We start from the raw sequence: 6,000 nt of genomic DNA on the forward strand, positions 1-6,000 counted from the left end.
TAGCAGTCAGTATAAAAGGGTAGAAACCCCAAAAAACAATTCACAAGTCAACCAGATAAACATTCACCAAGCAACCAGCATGAACAGTGCATAGTTCATCCCTGTTCTTGCTCAAGAACAGCAAAACCAACCACTGAAACTATCTATCCGTCCAAATCAACCAACCAAAACCTAACAGAGACATGGGAACTTAAGCAAGATCATCAGGAGCTAGGAAGAGCAGGGCAAGTCACCAGAAACATCAAGTAACAGCTCAACAACAGCTGAGCGTAACCATCTAGGAGCTGGAAAAAGGTATATCAAGTACCTGGAGAGGATCCAGTGGATCCAATCCATATTATTGCATGACACAAGGCATGAGATGAGCAGATGCTCATGGGGTTGTCATCAGTTGATGTTGACCAAGGATCACTGGCAGAAATGGAGCAGCTAGAGCCCAAAACCATCTAGATACTTTTCAAGTCCAAATAGACAAGCATAGATGCACATATAGCACCAATAGAGGATCTACAGGTACTAGAAGCTACCAAAGACTACCTAGTAAGATCCTAGCCAATAAACCATTAGTTTAACCATATATTTCTTCACATGCAAGCATAGTGGCATTCATATCATGTATGATACCCTACTGTGTAATCAGAGATGAGTAGCCAACAAGTACTAGTCAAACTGTGTGAGCAATTAAGCAGTAGCAAGGCTAGCAAGGCTACTGTGGTCACATCAACCACATATCCATCCATTTAAACTAAAACTATAAGTCATCACTATCCAGAAATGGATTCAGACTTCAGATATCTCCAAATTGATCATGGAGATATCAAATCGTGCACAACAATGTATTTAATCAACACTCCATAAGCAGTCCATCCATAAATAATCCACCCAAGCAGACATACACAGTAATCCATGCATGAACAATGCAATAGCATCACTGAGAGGCAACATCAGCATGAACTATTGCATCCTAGCCATTGGATCTTGTCCAATGAGCTATGGACAACAACATCAGCACATGCACACACTTTTGCATCAGCTAAAGTAAGCATAAGTCACAACAGTAGCTAGATAATCCATTCAATTAGCCAAGGATCAACCAGTAGCTAGCCACTAGCATCTAATTGAGCAAATGGATCAATTAGATCAAGCCCTAGACATAGTAGAGCATCACAAGCATGCAGTGATCCAAGAATTGGATCAACTGAATCATACACAGGGAATATGTGAGCATCACTGAACCCACAAGTGTCAGCAGTGCTAACCTAGGTCAACAACAAGATCATTAGCAAGCAATTGCATGGCACAGAAGTATCACTGGATAGAATAGGATGAACAAGCCTAGTAAGCATGTGAAGCTTGTGGTGGTGAAACAAGTTGACTTATCACAGATGGTGAATCAAGAGCAGCAGAGGTACTCAGAGTTGTACCTTTTTTTTTGTAGTGGATGGTAATATGGCGACTTTAGTATCGCGAGGTTTACCCATGATGGAGAAGTTGCAGCGAACAATATCAATCCAAGTGAACTTGCAAATAAAGCTATGCTCCCCGGCAACAGCGCCAGAAAATAGTCTTGATGACCCACAAGTATAGGGGATCGCAACAGTCTTCGAGGGAAGTAAAACCCAATTTATTGATTCGACACTAGGGGAGCCAAAGAATATTTTTAAGCCTTAACAGCGGAGTTGTCAATTCAGCTGCACCTGGAAACAGACTTGCTCGCAAGAGTTTATCAGTAGCAACAGTTTGATAGCAGTTGCAGTAGTGAAATATAAGCAACAGTGTAACAAAGACAACCGTAGTGATTATAGTAAACAACAGGATTAAAATACTGTAGGCACATGGATGGATGAACGGGCGCTGCATGGATGAGAGAACTCATGTAACAATCAAGGTAGGGCATTTGCAGATAGTAATAAAACAGTATCCAAGTACTAAACAACCATAGGCATGTGTTCCGTATATAGTCGTACGTGCTCGCAATGAGAAACTTGCACAACATCTTTTGTCCTACCAGCCGGTGGCAGCCGGTGACAAGGGATTAACTTGTCAATGCCTATGGATTGTAGGCTAGGGTTTAGTTAGAAGTAGAGGGTAAGTAGATCTCGAAGGTTTCAGCCGAAAAGTACTCGACGATTGTGAAAACTAGGGTTTGCAGACAATGATTCGGTTGATTCTTTGTCCCTCGACTCCCCCTTATATATGAGGTGAAGCCGAGGGATTCGTGCTATACAAGTTTACGTAGTCCGGGACGGTTTCTAACTCATCCCGCCGGATTACAAACAACACTTCCTATTACAACTCTATCTTTCCTTAGTAAATCTTGGGCTCCCGAATCTTCTTATTCTTCGGGTATTGGGCCTCCAAGAAACCCCGGGTACCATCTTCGGCAGGCCCATTTGGGATGCCTATGTCAGTAGCCCCCGAGATTTTGCTTGAATCGTAGAGTCAAGGAAAATCTCCATTGTTTATTTTTACTCGAAAGCTTTAACCTTTTATATTTCTTCACATAAAATTCTATATTGTACAGGGATACCGGTAATTGGGGCTAGTTCATCCGACGGATCGTGTACTAGTTAACCGCTCTAGTGGCAATCCGCAAAAACCTACTTCAAAATCACGTCCCCGGACATGATCTCGGGATACCGGTGTAAACGTCGACAAGTGCCGCTTAAGGTCTTACCATTCCGTCGAGTCCCGACCAAATTTATCGGGTACCTAACGCGTCCGTTAGGATTTTTCTTCGTATCCGTTGATACGGATAAAAGTAGCGTAGCGCAGTCTTTGGCGATGCCACGCCCTGCAGAACGGATCTGGGGTCTTACCTTCGCAAATTTGCGGCATTCAGAAATTGATCGCAACTTCGGCGTTCTGAGAATATATTGTCGAGTGCTTTTCCGGCTGTTGGAATGGCACATTTTATCGAGTCATATATGACTTATATTGTTCTCCCGATGGGAGTATATGTAGAGTTAATTATAACTCGAAATATACTCTCTTGTTTTTCTATTTTTGTTAATTTCATCGGGCACGCGAACAGCGTTCCCGATGGGAGTAGCCCCCGAGGCTACAACCAAGAACTTGTGCTTGGTTGTAGGCTCAACATTTTAGTCCACCTTGTCGCTATATTTTCATTACTTCCCAATATGATCTCTTTCTTCTTCTCTCTTTTTTTTATCTCTCGGGTGCGCGAACAGCGTTCTCGATGGGAGTAGCCCCCGAGGCTACAGCCAAGGACTTGTGCTTGGTTGTAGGCTCCCGCAATTTCTATATTTATCATACTCGAAAATTTACTTTTTCTCGAAGTAGCCCCCGAGCATTTGGGCAAAAACTTGTATTTGACCAAAGGTTCCCGAGGTATTGAATAATTCTTTCCGTCGCCGTTTTTCTTGTCGACATACTTCCCTTAATCAAATTTACTTCATCCTCCTCGAATAGTCGTGATTTTTCTGCCCCGTGGGTCCATTGCTTCGACTACGTTGACACGTCGTGCAAGTAGTGGACACACGTCCTCCGCTTTTCCCGGCGCACGTACGGTAACGCCTATTTCAGTAAAAATACTCTTTTGCCCTTGTGTCTAGAAGATCCATCCTCACCACACGATTTCTTCATCCAACGGCACACTCGCTTCACCCGAATCTTATATAAACCCTTCTTCAACCTTCGTTCATCCCTCGCTTGCGCCGCTCACCTGTTCCTCTTCGCAAAACTTCCCCTGCGCCCAACTCTCTCCAATCTTCCGTACGCACATACATTGCTCGCCCACCGCCGTTGATGCCACCGCGCACGCGTCCGACTCGCCACAAGCACGCCGGAATCCAAGATGGCCGCCGAGGATCTTGAGTGGGAGAGATCCAAAATCTCCAATCAAGACATCAACACGCCGAAGAGGCTCGGCCTCATGACGAAGGAGGACGCCATCCGCTTTCCTAGCGAAGAAAGCTACCCCAAGCCTCCAATGGAGTATCGGGTTAGTTTTGTTGATCACCCGATCCGCGGCCTTTCAACCCCAATCCACGATTTCCTCCGCGGCCTTCTTTTGTTTATGGGATTCAACCGCACCAGCTTGACTCCCAATTCCATCCTTCACATTTCTATTTTTATCACACTTTGCGAATGCTTCCTCGGAATCACTCCCAATTGGGCTCGTGGAAGCGCATTTTCTCGCCTCCGCCGTAATGGCTCCCACAACGTCACTTATAACATAGGTGGCGTTGTTATCTCGTGTTCGGACTGATGTCGATTATTTCGACGTCAAGTTTCCCGATTCTCGTCCAAGGATGGCGCAAAAAGTGGCTCTACATCCACGAAGAAAGCGCCAATTCCGTGGAGCACAACATAGTTCCTTTCGACGGAAGTGCCGTGATTCAGCGTCGCCGTTCTCGGGATGCCGAAGCTTCGAAGAAGAGAAAAAGCGACAGAGGCGCTCATGGCTCGTATCCGTCATCTTCAAAACACTCGAGGCAAAGAGCTATCTCGGTGTTCAAATTACCGCCTACTTCCTTAGGATTAGAGTGCAGCCTCTTCAGTGCTCGCAAAAATCCCCTTTGGACGTATTCTCGGTGAAAATGACGCCAACAGAATCTCCAAGTGATCTTTCCGTAAAGGACTTGGAAAAATTGGTTCGAAGAATTTCTCGATTAGGCAAGAAGGATCCTATTCCCTCCTCCCGTCGAGTGGAACCATACAAGGCTTCCAATCCTCTTCCCGAGGTATTTTGTCTTCTCGAAGTTTTATCTTGTTTTGAACTGTTCCTCGTATCTTATTTGCAGTGGTATCTCACTTATTCTCTTTTGTCACTATTTCTTTGTAGAATCATCCTACTATGGCTTCCCTTCCTCCTCTTCCTGAGGATGGAGAGGTCGAAGAAAGAGCCGTTGTCGATGATGTCAACCAGAGACCCCTCTTTTGTGAATGAACCCGCAGATTCTCGAAAATCTGCGGGATCTACCGAGAAGGATGCTGCCTCCGAAGATACAACATCAGCGCAATCTCCTCCTCCCGCTCGTTTCTCCGAAGAGCAAAAGGAAAAGGAGCAATGCCGAAGATTCCGGGACCTCGAAACCCGAAGAAACCGCTCCTCGCACCTCGAAAAGCAGCTTATGATCCATACATCGAGAGTATCATCAGCTCGTAGGTTCCTTGCTCTTTTCCTTTTTTATTTGAAGAATTTTATTTTGCCTTGCTTTTATGCTGCCACTACTTTGTCACGTTGATGATGAAGAAACACCAACTTTAGATGTGGCTGCTCGAACGAGCACGTCACATACTTTAGTTATTTCGTAAAAACCAGCTTGAAGGGGAGGAATCGTCGCCTCCTCAACAAAATGTTGATACATCTACTCCTTCGAGCCCCCGTGCCCCTTCACCAAAAAGGGCACGAGTTGAAAAGATTGTTGATCCCGCCCTCGCTTGGGCAGTTCGTCGCCCCGCTCCTAGATGATGTAAGTTTGTCGACATCTATATTTTCTTTATTTTGTTTCTTCACATCTTTTTTTTTTTTTTTTTTTTTTTTTTTATGCCGATGTTTCTCTTACTGTGTTCACGTTGAACAGCCTATGATCAAGGATCTTCTCCGCATCGGTTCCCAATTTATTGGGTACCGTGAATATGCTAATAGAGCCGAAGGTAACGACTTTCATACTTGTCGTTTTTCCTTAATTTGTCACTCCCGTTACTTGCCGCGATTTTTTGATCTTTCTTCTCTCTTTTTTCCATATCTCGACAGAGAAACTTGCAGAGGCTAACGAACGCGCCGACGCACCGGCTCAAAAACTTGAGCAAAGTGAGGCGGCTCGCAAGAAAGCCGAACTCGCCGCTAGCAAAGCCAAGGTCGAAGCCGATGAAGCTAAGGCGAAAGCCGCCGGTGTCGAGGAACCGCAGAAGAAACTTGAGGATGCGACAACTGCCTTGGATGAGCACAAAGCTGCACAAGCTTCTCGTGACGAAGGAATCCTCAAGCGTTTGAAGTCGCAAAGTCGACGTACTCCGAGTAATATTATCAAT

Source organism: Lolium rigidum, chromosome 7 (genome assembly GCF_022539505.1).
Source record: "Lolium rigidum isolate FL_2022 chromosome 7, APGP_CSIRO_Lrig_0.1, whole genome shotgun sequence".
Classification (NCBI taxonomy): domain Eukaryota; kingdom Viridiplantae; phylum Streptophyta; class Magnoliopsida; order Poales; family Poaceae; genus Lolium; species Lolium rigidum.